Source organism: Chiloscyllium plagiosum, chromosome 27 (genome assembly GCF_004010195.1).
Source record: "Chiloscyllium plagiosum isolate BGI_BamShark_2017 chromosome 27, ASM401019v2, whole genome shotgun sequence".
Taxonomy (NCBI): domain Eukaryota; kingdom Metazoa; phylum Chordata; class Chondrichthyes; order Orectolobiformes; family Hemiscylliidae; genus Chiloscyllium; species Chiloscyllium plagiosum.
This window is the reverse complement of record NC_057736.1, coordinates 26,197,209-26,210,905: the sequence shown is the minus strand read 5'-3', so window position 1 is coordinate 26,210,905 and position 13,697 is coordinate 26,197,209.

The following is a 13,697-nucleotide window of genomic DNA, read 5'->3' as shown; positions in this document are numbered from 1 at the left end:
TAGTTTAGGCCAAAGGGCCCGTTTCTGTGCTGTGAGACTCAAAGACTCGATAAGTCAATTTTACTGGTCTTTGAGATTTCCATTACGACTGCTAGGGACAACTGTGGCACTTGCAGGAAATCCTTTATTGTTAAATGCAGGATAGAACCTGTTTTCTTTTCCTGTCCTGTGTTATTTAATATTACCATCCCCAAATCTTCTCCAAACAGTTTTACAACTCGTTTGGATAGCATGCTGGAAGTCAAGCCCCACTATTTCGAGAGTTGTTACAGAAGTTAAACATTTTAAAAGGTTTGCAGAATTCTCCAATGTACCTGTGTTTTAGACACAGGGTGACAACAACCATGATTCAAGTTTCCTTATTTAACAAGAATTACTATTTATTACAAATAGACTCTAACTACAAGTAAACAATTATTAACTATTAGCATTGAACTTTACTAGTTAAAACACTAATCCCTTTGCATGGGCATACACACAAACACACACATAACAAAAAGATGGGTTTTATGGTAAGAGGGAAATCTGGGAAGGCAGTTCAAAGATCTCTATTCACAGGATCTATTGAGATGGATGTTGTACTGATCAGAATATTGCTTTTCAGTCTTTCTTTCTTCTCTGAAAGCTTTCACTCGCAACAGGCATTGGGAGGTTTGTTTATGCTTGTAACAGGTCTCTGACATTAATTAAAAGTCGCTGCTTACAGAAACTGCTGAAGAAAAAATAAACTAGCTTTATTCAGGCTTAATGTGGCTTTTACTGCAGAGGGCAGAGGGATAGAGCTCCTGAGTTGGTGGAAGTGTGAAGACTCTTCTGAAGCTTCTTCACAGCCTCAAGTGATACCTGAGAACCAATCACATAATTGTTGGCAGGCAGAAGGCCTTTCTGAATGATAATTGGTCAGCAGTCCACAGATCAATCAGCTACTCATTGCTAAAAAAAAGTCAATTTTTACACAACCCTTTGGCTCCAGTTCATCTGTAAACTATACTTCAACTATTACTGGCAGTACTGCCAGAAATTGTATAATCAAGATTTTACAAGGAATATCAGATTACATGTTTTAAAAACACGCAGCAATCCTCAGAAATCCTTGGATTTAAAACAATTCTTTTTCTTTGGTCCATAATTAAAAATACAGAAACATAAAAAGACATGGTCTTTATATTCATAATCATTCACTTTATAAGGATGGAGGAGAGAAACAAGGAGAGAGCACACACATAAGTGACAGACAGAACAGTCAGAGTAAAAATCCCATTATTTCACCTGAAAGCACGAAGATGCTTCAAATTCTTCAGCCATAATGGAATCAATGAGATTGCAATAAGACGCCGATGAAAGATGTCAACGTTTACTTTCAGACCAAGGGCAAATAAGTAGGTGCAAACAATTGCAAATAAAAAAGACAGGATGATACAGTCATGTATGCTCCTGCAAAAAGGATTAAGTGAATGTTACAAAAGTCAATAATTTACTGCAAAAATGATATCCCTGTTATGTAACAAACATTGATGTGGCAAAATTCAATTTCTTCTGAAAACAGTCATATTGATCACCAAATTTAGTGGTGACTACTACACATTTCAGCAGGTAATTTGTGTAAGACAAGCATTAAGTTAGTCTGCAATACATAAAACCATCCTGAACCTCTTAAAGATCAGGAGTGTGATGGGATACTCTTTGGTTGCCTGGATGAATATGGCTCCAATACTCAAAAAGCTCAACAACCATTCAGGACAAAGCAATCTAGGTGATTGGCATCTCATCCACCATTTTAAACATTCACTACTTCCACCACTTACGCACAGTGGCAATTAAAGACAAACTGTTGCTCACAAACACTCTTTGAATCCTGCCTTTCAAATCCATGATCTTTAACACACAGTAGGAGAAGGGAAGAAGATGCACGGCATAACCACCCCTTGTAATTCCCCTTGATGCCTTACACCATCTGACTTGGAACTATATTACCATTCCTTTACTATTACTGGAATAAAATTCTATAACGCTCTCTAAACAAAAACTGAAAGAATTGCGAATGCTGTAAATCCAAAACAAAAATAGAAATTGCTGGAAAAGCTCAGCATGTCTGGCAGCATCAGTGGAGAAAAATCGGAGTTAATGTTTTGGGTTGAGTGACCTGAGTGAAATGTTCTAAGGAAGAGTCACTCAACCCTGATTTCTCTCCACAGATGCTGCCAGACTGCTGAGGTTTTCCAGAAATTTCTGTTTCAGTTTCTGTAACTCTCTTCTGTCAAGATGGCACACCTGTGTTAGACAGTTTAAAGCAGTTTAAGGACTATCTTTTCAAGGACAAGAAAGAGTAGGAAACAATTTCTTGCTTTGCCAGTGACATCCATATGCCAAGGAAGAATAAAAATAAAAGATGCTCATTCTCACTGTCAATAATTCAGTATCTGAGAACCATAATCCCACATCAGCGGTGACCTTAACAAGCATTTAGAGGACTGACAATTATATCTGACATCTTGTTCCCCTCTTCCTAGGTCTCTGCTATGTTATACCTCACTGAGGTAGCACACTGGAAGTCAAGTACCACTATTTCTGGAGCCATCACAAAAGTTAAAGATTTTATAAATACATGCAAAATTCCCCAATTTACATATCTTTCAGATCCAGGTTGACAGAAAGCACAGATCAGGTTTCTGTACTTAATACGAATTACTATTCACTGCAAACAAATAGCTTTAGCTATAGATAAACAACTATGAACCCTCATCATAAATCTCTACGGGTTAAAACTCTAACCCGCTTATAAAACTCTCCATAAATATACACAGAGACACACAACAAAATAGGTTGTGGGCTGAGGTAAGCTGTTCAATGGTCCCTGTTCTCAGGGTTTACTGAGATGATCCTTTTGCCTTGTCACAACGCAGTGCTCCTTGGTCTTCCTTCTCTAGGTACTTTAATTTGCTTACAGAGTCACAGAATGACTGGTGCACACTTATAATGCCTCTGACTTCTTGGTTAAAATCCTCAGTTTACAGCAACTGATGAGGGAAATTAAAACTGGTTTTCTTCAGGTTTGGTGCGTTTTACTGTCGAGAAAGAGCAGCTCTTTCCTTTTCAGCAGTCTGACAGCTTCTGCCCAAACATTTCCACAAGCTATTTAGCTACCTGGCAGCTGATCACATAGTTGTTGGCAGTGTCACGATGCAGAGATAGAACCCCTCTGTTAATTAAAATCAAACACCCAAAAAAGCTCACCTTCCCTCATTATCTGTTAAAGTGTGTGAGTGAATGAAAGAGAGCTCCTAATTTTCACAATTTGAAGAAAAATAACAATTTCTTTTCCTAACTCTAATAGTGAACACGAAACAAAAAACTATTAGCAAATCTAAGCCCCCTTTTCCTTAACTAATTACTATCTGACCCCAACTCAAGAAAAATGCTGCTCCAATAACACAATTATTAAACATTAGGTTAACTTAATCTCAAGTCGAGGCAGTCTCTTATGCAATCTCTTTCCGGTCTTGCGATTCTGCTGTCTTCTCCCTGAGTCGTCTTCTTTCTTTCTAACTTTTTACAGGAAAAGTTACTTTTGATAGATGTGCCTTCTGATTTCTTTGAGAGCTTTTCATTTTAGATGGACAGTTAGGTCTCTGGTTCTACGGCAGTTGCTCTAACCAATTTTCAAAATGCCCGCGTTTTTTATACCCTAAACATTGTACCCTCTCATTAGTCCGATGTTGTGAATACAATAAATTCAAATTCAATTTGGTTTTGGTATCCTGGGCATAACTTTAATTGTTTAAATTTGAATTGTTGCCAAAATAGCATCTAAAACTCAGGTATCCACTTAACAGCCATTTGCTACATATGGAACAGCCCTTCTCTTAGCTGTAGCTGTACTTTAAAAGACAACACTTTCTATCTTAAAGTGAACATACACTGTTTCAACTTTGTAACAGTAGGAAGAAGACTTTTGTCATCAACAATGAATCCCCAATTTCCAGCCCTATCAGCTACCTGTTGCCATTCCATTCTTACACAATTCTTGGCTTTAGCTCATCTGCAGCTAAACTTGCTCCACAACTTGAACAAACAACAATAAAACAGCACTTACAGTTGAATGTCAGGCAACGTGTTTTTAAAAAATGCAAGAATAATCTTCACAATCGTTGGTTTTTGAACAATCTTTTTCCTGCTTCAGTCCACGACTAGAAATAAGGAAGGGCCCACTTAATTTCACAGTGTGGCCATCAATGGCTGCCCTAGCATAGATGCCTCTCTGCACTTGGTCTGTCATAGAGTCATAAAGATGTACAGCATGGAAACAGACCCTTCAGTCCAACGCATCCATGCCGACCAGATATCCCAACCCAATCTAGTCCCACCTGCCAGCACCCGGCCCATATCCCTCCAAACCCTTCCTATTCATATACCCATCCAAATGCCTCTTAAATGTTGCAATTGTACCAGCCTCCACCACATCCTCTGGCAGCTCATTCCATACACGTACTACCCTCTGCATGAAAAGGATGCCCCTTAGGTCTCTTTTATATCTTTCCCCGCTCACCCTAAACCTATGCCCTCTAGTTCTGGACTCTCCCATCCCAGGGAAAAGACTTGGTCTATTTATCCCATCCATGCCCCTTAATTTTGTAAACGTCTAAGGTCACCCTTCAGCCTCAGATGCTCCAGGGAAAAACAGCCCCAGCCTGTTCAGCCTCTCTCTATAGCTCAGATCTTCCAACCCTGGCAACATCCTTGTAAATCTTTTCTGAATCCTTTCAAGTTTCACAACATCTTTCCAATAGGAAGGAGACCAGAACTGCACACAATATTCCAACAGTGGCCTAACCAATGTCATGTACAGCCGCAACATGACCTCCCAACTCTTGTACTCAATACTCTGACCAATAAAGGAAAGCATACCAAACGCCTTCTTCACTATCTTATCTACCTGCGACTCCACTTTCAAGGAGCTATGAACCTGCACTCTAAGGTCTCTTTGTTCAGCAACACTCCCTAGGATCTTACCATTAAGTGTATAAGTCCTGCTAAGATTTGCTTTCCAAAAATGCAGCACCTCGCATTTATCTGAATTAAACTCCATCTGCCACTTCTCAGCCCATTGGCCAACTAGTCCAGATCCTGCTGTAATCTGAGGTAACCCTCTTCGCTGTCCACTACACCTCCAATTTTGGTGTTATCTGCAAACACCTCCCAAAAAAAATCCCAACTAACACTTAAAAAGCTGACAATGTGCTTGTTAACAAGATTAATTAGACTCATTCTCAAATTGGGTAGGGCTACTATGCCCATATTTTCCATCCTGAGAAAAATTGCTGGTGACACGAATCATGGTATAAAATGGCAAACTGACTTTTGCATCTGTGCACCAGTCTCATCAATGTGTTCCAAAGAAGAGTCAATTGGATTCAACCCTCAACTCTGTTTATCTTTCCACTTATGCTGCCAGACCTGATGAGTTTCTCCAGCACATTTTGTTTTTATTTCATATCTCCAGCATTCACACCAATTTTCTTTTATTTGAGTTTTATCATTATCCTCTGACCTAAGAAACCTTTGCCCTTTGTGCATTCAAATAGGCTCAACATCTCAACTGTCAGCTAAATAATTTTCCTTATTGTATTTCATGAATATCTATTTATCTTAAAAGGCAGAAATTTTACACTGAACTGCTAGCTTGCTTGACTATCTGAGGGCTGAAGTAAAATCTTCGAAAATCACAAATTTGCATATACATTTTGTAGCACGTAATTTATTTAATTCCTAATATGTTTAAAAACATTATGCGTGTATAGTTGGTTTAACTCAGCAGTGTGAAATACACTCAGTGAAAATTGGGTGTTCATTTTTCATTGTGTCCAATCTTTCCATTGAAGATCACAGAACAAATAGTTCAAACTTACCAGAAGCCAAAATTTCCCAATTTGGAGTTGTTATAGCAGTGGGCATCTTAGATTGCAATCACATCTGCCAAAGCCCAGGGAAAGTTATTCCACATACCCTTTTCACCTCATTATATATGCAAAGTGAGATGCTGCGGATGATTTCAGCAGATGCATGTGGCAAGCAAACAGGAAGCTCTCCCTCTAGTGAAACCTTGTGGGATCATAGGTTTTGGCCCATTTTAATGGCTAATCTTGTCACCAAACCACTTGCTACAAGCCACGAGCTTCTAAGAAGCCCTATGGTGGTCGTCAACACATCAAATGAAAAGCTTAAGAATCAGAATCTCACCCCTAACTCCAGTGATCCTTCATTAAAACTACTACTGGATGGAGTCAGGGACAGAAGATGGTCCTCTTCTTAGGGGACACACCAGGAAGCCATCCCATGAAACACATGGAGACTGGGCTGAATAGCAGTAAGTGCCCTCACAAATGCACCTGACATGAGGGCTACAAGAAAATAAATGATGTTGTGTTTTCCAAGGCTAAGTAGCACCATCCCCAGTATCCAATCACCCAAACATATCTTCCAGGTGAAGCAGTGTCGTACCTTCACTCAATCTAGTCTACTACATTCACTGCTCACAATCAGTGGTTAGCACTGCTGCCTCACAGCGCCAGGGATGCAGGTTCGATTTCAGCCTCGGGCGGCTGTCTGTGTGGAGTTTGCACATCCTCCCCTTATCTGCGTTGGTTTCCTCCTGGTGCCATGGTTTCCTCCAACTGTCCAAAGATGTGCAGGTTAGGTGAATTGGCCATGCTAAGTTGGCCATAGTGTTCAGGGATGTGTAGGTTAGGTGCATTAGTCATGGGAAATGTAGAGTGATAGGGTAGAGGAATTGGTTTGGGTAGGATACTCTTTGGATGGTTGGTGAGAATTTTTTTTTAGATTAGATTAGATTCCCTAATCTGGAAACAGGCCCTTTGGCCCAACAAGTCCACTAATGCAACTAACACTATGGGCAATTTAGCATGGCCAATTCACCTGACATGCACATCTTTGGACTGTGGGAGGAAACCAGAGCACCTGGAGGAAACCCACGCAGACATGGGGAGAATGTGCAAACTCCACACAGACAGTCGCCCAAGGCTGGAATCGAACCTGAGATCCTGGTGCTGTGAGGCAGCAGTGCTAACCACTGAGCCACCATGCTGCCCTTGTGAGCCAAATGGCCTGTTTCTACAGTGTAGGGATTCTATGATTCAGAATCATAGTGTTGTACAGCATTGAAACAGACTCTTCAGTCCAACTCATCCATGTCAATTCAATATCCTAAATTACTCTCGTCCCATTTACCAGCATTTGGCCTATATCCATCTAAACCCTTTCTATTCATGTACCTAAATAACGCCTTTTAAATGTTGCAATTATACCAGCCTCTATCACTTCCTCCGCAACTCATTCTGTAAACACACCATCCTCTGTGTTAAAAAGTTGCCTCTTGGTTCCCTTTTAAGTTTTTTCCCTCTCACCTTAAACCAATGCCCTCTAGATTTGAACTCCCCTACACTAAGTAAAGGACCTTATGATTTGGAGATGCTGGTGTTGGACTGGGGTGTACAAAATTAAAAATCACACAACACTAGGTTATAGTCCAACAGGTTTAATTGGAAGCACACTAGCTTTCGGAGCTTGTGTGATCTTTAACTAAAGGACCTTAGCTATTCATCCTATTCATGTCCCTCATGATCTTATAAACTTCCATAAGGTTACTCCTCAACCTCCAATGCTCCAGGGAAATTAACCCCAGCCTATTCAGCCTCTCCCAATAGCTCAAAACCACCAACACTGGCAACACCCTTGTACATCTTTTCTGAACTCTTTGAAGTTTAACAACCTATTTCCCATAGCAGGGAGACCATCACTGAATGCAGTATTCCAAAAGTGGCCTAACCAATGTTCTGTAGAGTCATGATATAACATTCCAACTTCTATACTCAGTGCACTGACCAATAAAGGTAAGCGTGCCAAGTGCCTTCTTCACAGCCTATATAACTGTGCCTCAGGGTGTCTTTGTTCAGCAACACTCCACAGGACCCACATTAAATGTATGCATTCTGCCCAGATTTGCCTTACCAAAAGGCATATTTATCTAAATTAAACTCCATCTACCACTTCTCAGTCCATCTGCCCATGTGATCTGATCTGACATTGGGCTTCACAGTCTAAGTTCTGTTCCTAAAAGAGACCCTCAGCTTCCAGTTGCCAGCCACTTCAACATACCACCTTGTTCCCTGGTCAAACATCTCTGTCTCAGGCTTGCTGAAGTGCTCCAGCCAAGCTCAGCGCAGGCTGGGAGAACAGCACCTCATTTTCAACTTGGGAATTCTTTAGCCTTCTGGTCGCACATTCAACAATTTTAGGGCTTGAGGCACCTTCTCCCATGTCTTTGCCCCAATCCCCACAAACCAGCACTTGTTATCACATGGTCTGCTTTTTCCCAATACTCATTGTTAACCACTAATAGGCCCTATTAGCAGTCATTCATTTTCTTAGGCTGACCATTATTCACTCCTTTGTCTGGGTAAAAACAATCACTGCATATGCTGGAAACCAGAGTCTAGATTAGAGTGGTGCTGGAAAAGCACAGCAGTTCAGGCAGCATCCGTGCCCCTCACTCCTTTGTCTGTCCAACTGCACTTCTCTCTCTTTAGGCTCTATTATTTTGTCTGGTAGGGATGTGCTTTGTAATGCATGAATGGTCACACTTGATGATTTTTGGTGGAAATCCAATTTACTCTGTATTCTAAACACAGTGCCATTTTCCTCAGGCATTTTTGCAGGTTAGAAATGCTGAGTTTACAAATTGCACACCTTGTCCTTCTGATCCCCTATTTCATATAGGGGACAAAATTGGATTTCCTCTTATACATCATTGCTGTCTAGTAGTGTGGGCATTTGGAAACCCATTATAAGCAAAACAGGATTGAAGGTTTTTGGAGAAAATGCCAAGTCTGCTGAGGCATCTGGAACATTCTGAAAGATAAGTGTAAAATGTTTTCACACCTTTGAGTGTCACAATTCTGTGCTATACTGAAATGTAGTTCTGTTTTGAATGCAATCAGGATGGCTTTTAAAGATATTTTGACATTTATATCAAACAGCTTTTATGTATTTGTTAACACTCATGATAGTGTTTTTCCAATGGAGAAAGTGCCATATTGCAGTGACAAATTTTACAAAATGCTATCATTTCTGCTGTAACTTAAATGGCTCTGGCTGTTAAAAACAAAACTTTCTTTGACATTTGAAAATAAATCTTAATATGAAAAAGGTCCAGCCACTTGCTCATTTACTGGTATTTGGAATATTGTGAGCAGTTGCGGGCCCCTTATCTAAGGAAGGATGCACTGGCGCGGGTGGGGATCCAGAGGAGATTTACAAGAATGATCCTGGGATGAAGGCTTTTCATACAAGGAGTGCTTGAAGACTCTGGGTCTACACTGGATGGAGTTTAGAAGGATGAGGAGATTTGAGTGAAACTTATAGATTACTGGGAGGCCTGGATAGAGTGGATGTAGAGAACATGTTTCCAAGAGTAGGAAAGACTAGGACCCAAGGGCTCAGCCTCAGCATGAGCGGACAACCCTTTAAGATTATGAGAAGAAAGTTCTTCAGCCAGAGGATGTTGAATCTGTGGATCTCAGTGCTGCAGAAGGCCATAGAGGCTAAGTCATTGAGTATACTTAAGGCAGCAATAGATAAGTTCTTGATTAGTAAGGGGATCAAGGGTCATGAGGAGAAAACAGGATAATGAGGTTGAGCAAAATATCAGCCACAATCAAATGGAGGAGCAGACAAAATAGGCCGAAAGGCCTAATTCTGCTCCTATCTTATTGAAATGTACTCCAATTTGATATTGAAATTAGTACCTTCTGTTTTTCTCTTCCAACACAGAAGTCTATTCTTAGGACAGCTGTGGTAATTCTGAATTCTTGTCTAATTTTCAAAAATATAATGGGGTTTCAACACATTGGTGTTCCATTCATCTGAGAATAAATTATAGTTTCAAGAAGTTTTAATATAGCTCCTTCCTCTGAATTGGTCTCTGGTTTCGTGATAGACTGCAAGTACATCAGGATTTTTTATGAACACATTTTCTTTCACAATATGGACAGAGGATATTGTCCATGGAGAGTAAAGTATTTTTTATGGATATTGGATGGAATCTGCAGACTGTATACAGTTGATAATGAGTGAGTAGTGATGGAAGGTACAGGAGACAAAGCATAGAAGTTCCATGGGTGATCTGAACAAGATGGATAAATACAGGATAAGTAAGGGATTAGAGGGATATGGGCCATATGCTGGCAAATGGGATGGATTAGTTGAGGATATCTGGTTGGCATGGATGTGTTGGACCAAAGTGTTTTTCAGTGCTCTAAGTTAATTTCCAAAACTTGATACACTATTGAAGTTTTTTAAAGTAATTACAAATGGTCATATAATTCCTGACTTAATAAGGCTGTCATTTTATACAGATCTACATTTTGCAAGATTTAGATTAGATTACTTACAGTGTGGAAACAGGCCCTTCGGCCCAACAAGTTCACACTGACCCGCCGAAGCGTAACCCACCCAGGCCCATTCTCCCACATTTACCCCTTCACCTAACACTACGGGCAATTCAGCATGGCCAATTCACCTAACCTGCACATTTTTGGATTGTGGGAGGAAACCGGAGCACCCGGAGGAAACCCACACAGACATGGGGAGAATGTGCAAACTCCACACAGAGAGTCGCCTGAGGTGGGAATTGAACCCCAGTCTCTGGCGCTATGAGGCAGCAGTGCTAACCACTGTGCCACCATGCCGCCCACTGCAAAGACTGCCTGGAACATAAGCAGGCTTCCAGAGTTTTAAAACACATTTCTTCTTGGACTAAACTGCCAGATGCACATATTTTCCAAAAATACTTAATTCTATTTTCATTAATTCCTCCACCACACTCTTGCAACAAGTAAAATAAGTTGGACTGATGGACTGCAATATTTCTGTTTGCATTAAGAGTCCCTTCACCACCTCCACCTCACAACATGCAAAATATTGTACCAACTGGAGAGCAATTTATAAAAAGCTTCAGCCTAATACCATAATTGGTCCAATATCAACCATATTAAAATTAGCATTACTGAATTTATGGTAAGGATTGACAGAAAAGTGTGTCTAAAACATAGTGTTAGGAAATTTGCTTTCTACAGATTGCTGCCTTATTTTAATATGCGGGCATCCTGTTGTTGTCACTCATAAAACTGCATGCAATTGATTTGTTTACAAATTTCATTGTACAATTAAGCATTTAAAAAAAATTCACACATCCTTTTCATTTGTTGGTGTTTCAATGCCAGCAATCCACTTTGAATATAATCAATGTCATCAAAAACAAGTGAAATACAATTTTAAATAATACTCGAACCTACCACCAATTAAGGAAGTAGTAGTCTTTCATTCTGTCCACAGCAGCAATTTCTCTCTTTAGGTTGAGTTCTTCCTGGGGTAAAATTGTACTGATTTGTATAAATATGTATGCTTCAGATATCATAAATCACATTGTGCTTTCAAAGAAAATTCTAAATTCATTGAAGATAGGCAACAGAACAATGACTGGAATTTAAAATTATTTGGTTGGCTATGAAACATTTTGGAATGAACTAAAGACATGAAAAGTGTCTCATAAATTAACATTTTGTTTGTTTGGTCCTTGGTGAGGTAGTAGTGAAGTGTTACCACTTGCCTCAGGATCTGAGAACATAAAGCAAAGTCCTCCAGGCTGCTTATTATTACACAGAAGCCTTGTTGGAGTTGTATGTGTGAGCACCAGATATGGACAAGATCTGGCATAGTAGAAATGGCTCTTTATCATTGAATAGTCTGCAAAAGCGTACCATGTGAAAAAAAAGTTGATTATTTTGCAAGTGCATTGTGATTGTTAGAAACATTGTCATGGAAAATATACAGTTAAATGATAACTTACAGTTAACTTCCAAGCTTTGTTTAAATGTATATTAGGAAGGTTGACTTTGATTGGTCAATACATTGCCTTGGGAAATGAAATAGTAAAAGGCAGTCATCTATTTTATTCAGTTTAAACAGTTGGATTGTGTGTATATAAAAGTAAAATACTGCGGATCATGTCAATCTGAAACAGTGTTGAATGTGCTAAAGAAACTCAGCAGGTCTGGTAGCATCTGTGATAAGAAAAAAATTGTTAACCCTTTGAGTCTGATATGACTCTTCAGAAGAGTTCCAATGGGGTAAGTTGAATAGTTACTTAGCAGTTAGATGATGTATTTAATGGTCTAAATTTTCCAGAGTAATTACTTAATTTCATTAGAACGCTCCAAATTATCTCAGATTTAATTGGATATTTTCAGAGTTCAATGCATAGAAGAAACACCCAGTGGAATATTCAATTTACTGGGCAGTACCTTCCATGTCTGCCATGATGAGGATCCCTTGAAGTCCCCATATGCAACTCACATCTATGGTTATCTGGTTATTGGAAGATCTGGGTCAATATATAGAGTTTTAAATAAATTAAACAGAAAGTTAATTAATCTAGAAGAACATAGACTAATATGTGGCAGTAACGCTGTATAAGTAAAATTTTAAAAAGCTGGGAACACTCAAAATGGCTAAAAGGATCTGTGAATAGAGAAACAGAGCTAATACTGGCCGAACTTCCATTTCTGAGAAAAAGTCATATTTGACTGAAAAGTACTGGCTGCTCCTCTGTTCTCAGGTGCTGCCTAAGAATACTCCACAGAGGCTGGTATCCCAATACCAAGATCCCCTTTAGTTACACACACATAGTACTTGACACTGGTCTGGCTTCCTCAGAGCCAGCTCTCAAATTGAATAGAACTTCTAACACTCCTATTTATATGTCAGCTGGGGCTCCTTGATTGGACCAGGTTAACAGCTCCAGTCAGGGAACTTATATTCTATAAGCTCCACATTGCTGATCTCATTACAATAACTGCACACCTTCCTCTCTAAGTCTGGGGACATAGGCCTGCTCATTTTCTTGTAGCCTCTCTTGCGGCATTTTTGTAATGGGTTTGATTCCTACGACTCAGATTGGGATACGGGTGGCGTGTACTGGACTCTTGTGTCAGGAGGTCTTCGGAAGAAATCCATCCTTTTCTTCAGTTGATAAAGGCACCAAGGTCAAGACATCTGCAGTGTCCAGCTCAGAATCTGAGGTTTCTTCAACTTTAGACTGAGGGGGAGAACTCATGGGTTCTGACAGCCTTTCTGAAGGGACAGGTATGTTTCGCTCCTGCCCTGTCTTTGGGTTTGCAGCTTTATTGTAGTCCAAGTACTTGTTCAGGACCACTTCACATACTCAAACTTAATAAGTCACAGGACATGAGCTCACATCAACCATGCCTTTTACCCATGCAGGGCCATTTCTATGCCTTTCGCACCAACTTTAGTCTCCTGAGGTAAACTGTCTCTCTCATTTAGTGTCTTTGTCTTGTGTCTTGTGTTCCTGATGCTGTTTCAACTATTCACCCCTCTCACCACAACCTCATAGAATAATAGAGATGTACAGCATGGAAACAGACCCTTCGGTCCAACCCGTCCATGCCAACCAAATATCCCAACCCAATCTAGTCCCACCTGCCAGCACCTGGCCCATATCCCTCCAAACCCTTCCTATTCAGATACCCATCCAAATGCCTCTTAAATGTTGCAATTGTACCAGCCTCCACCACTTCCTCTGGCAGCTCATTCCATACACG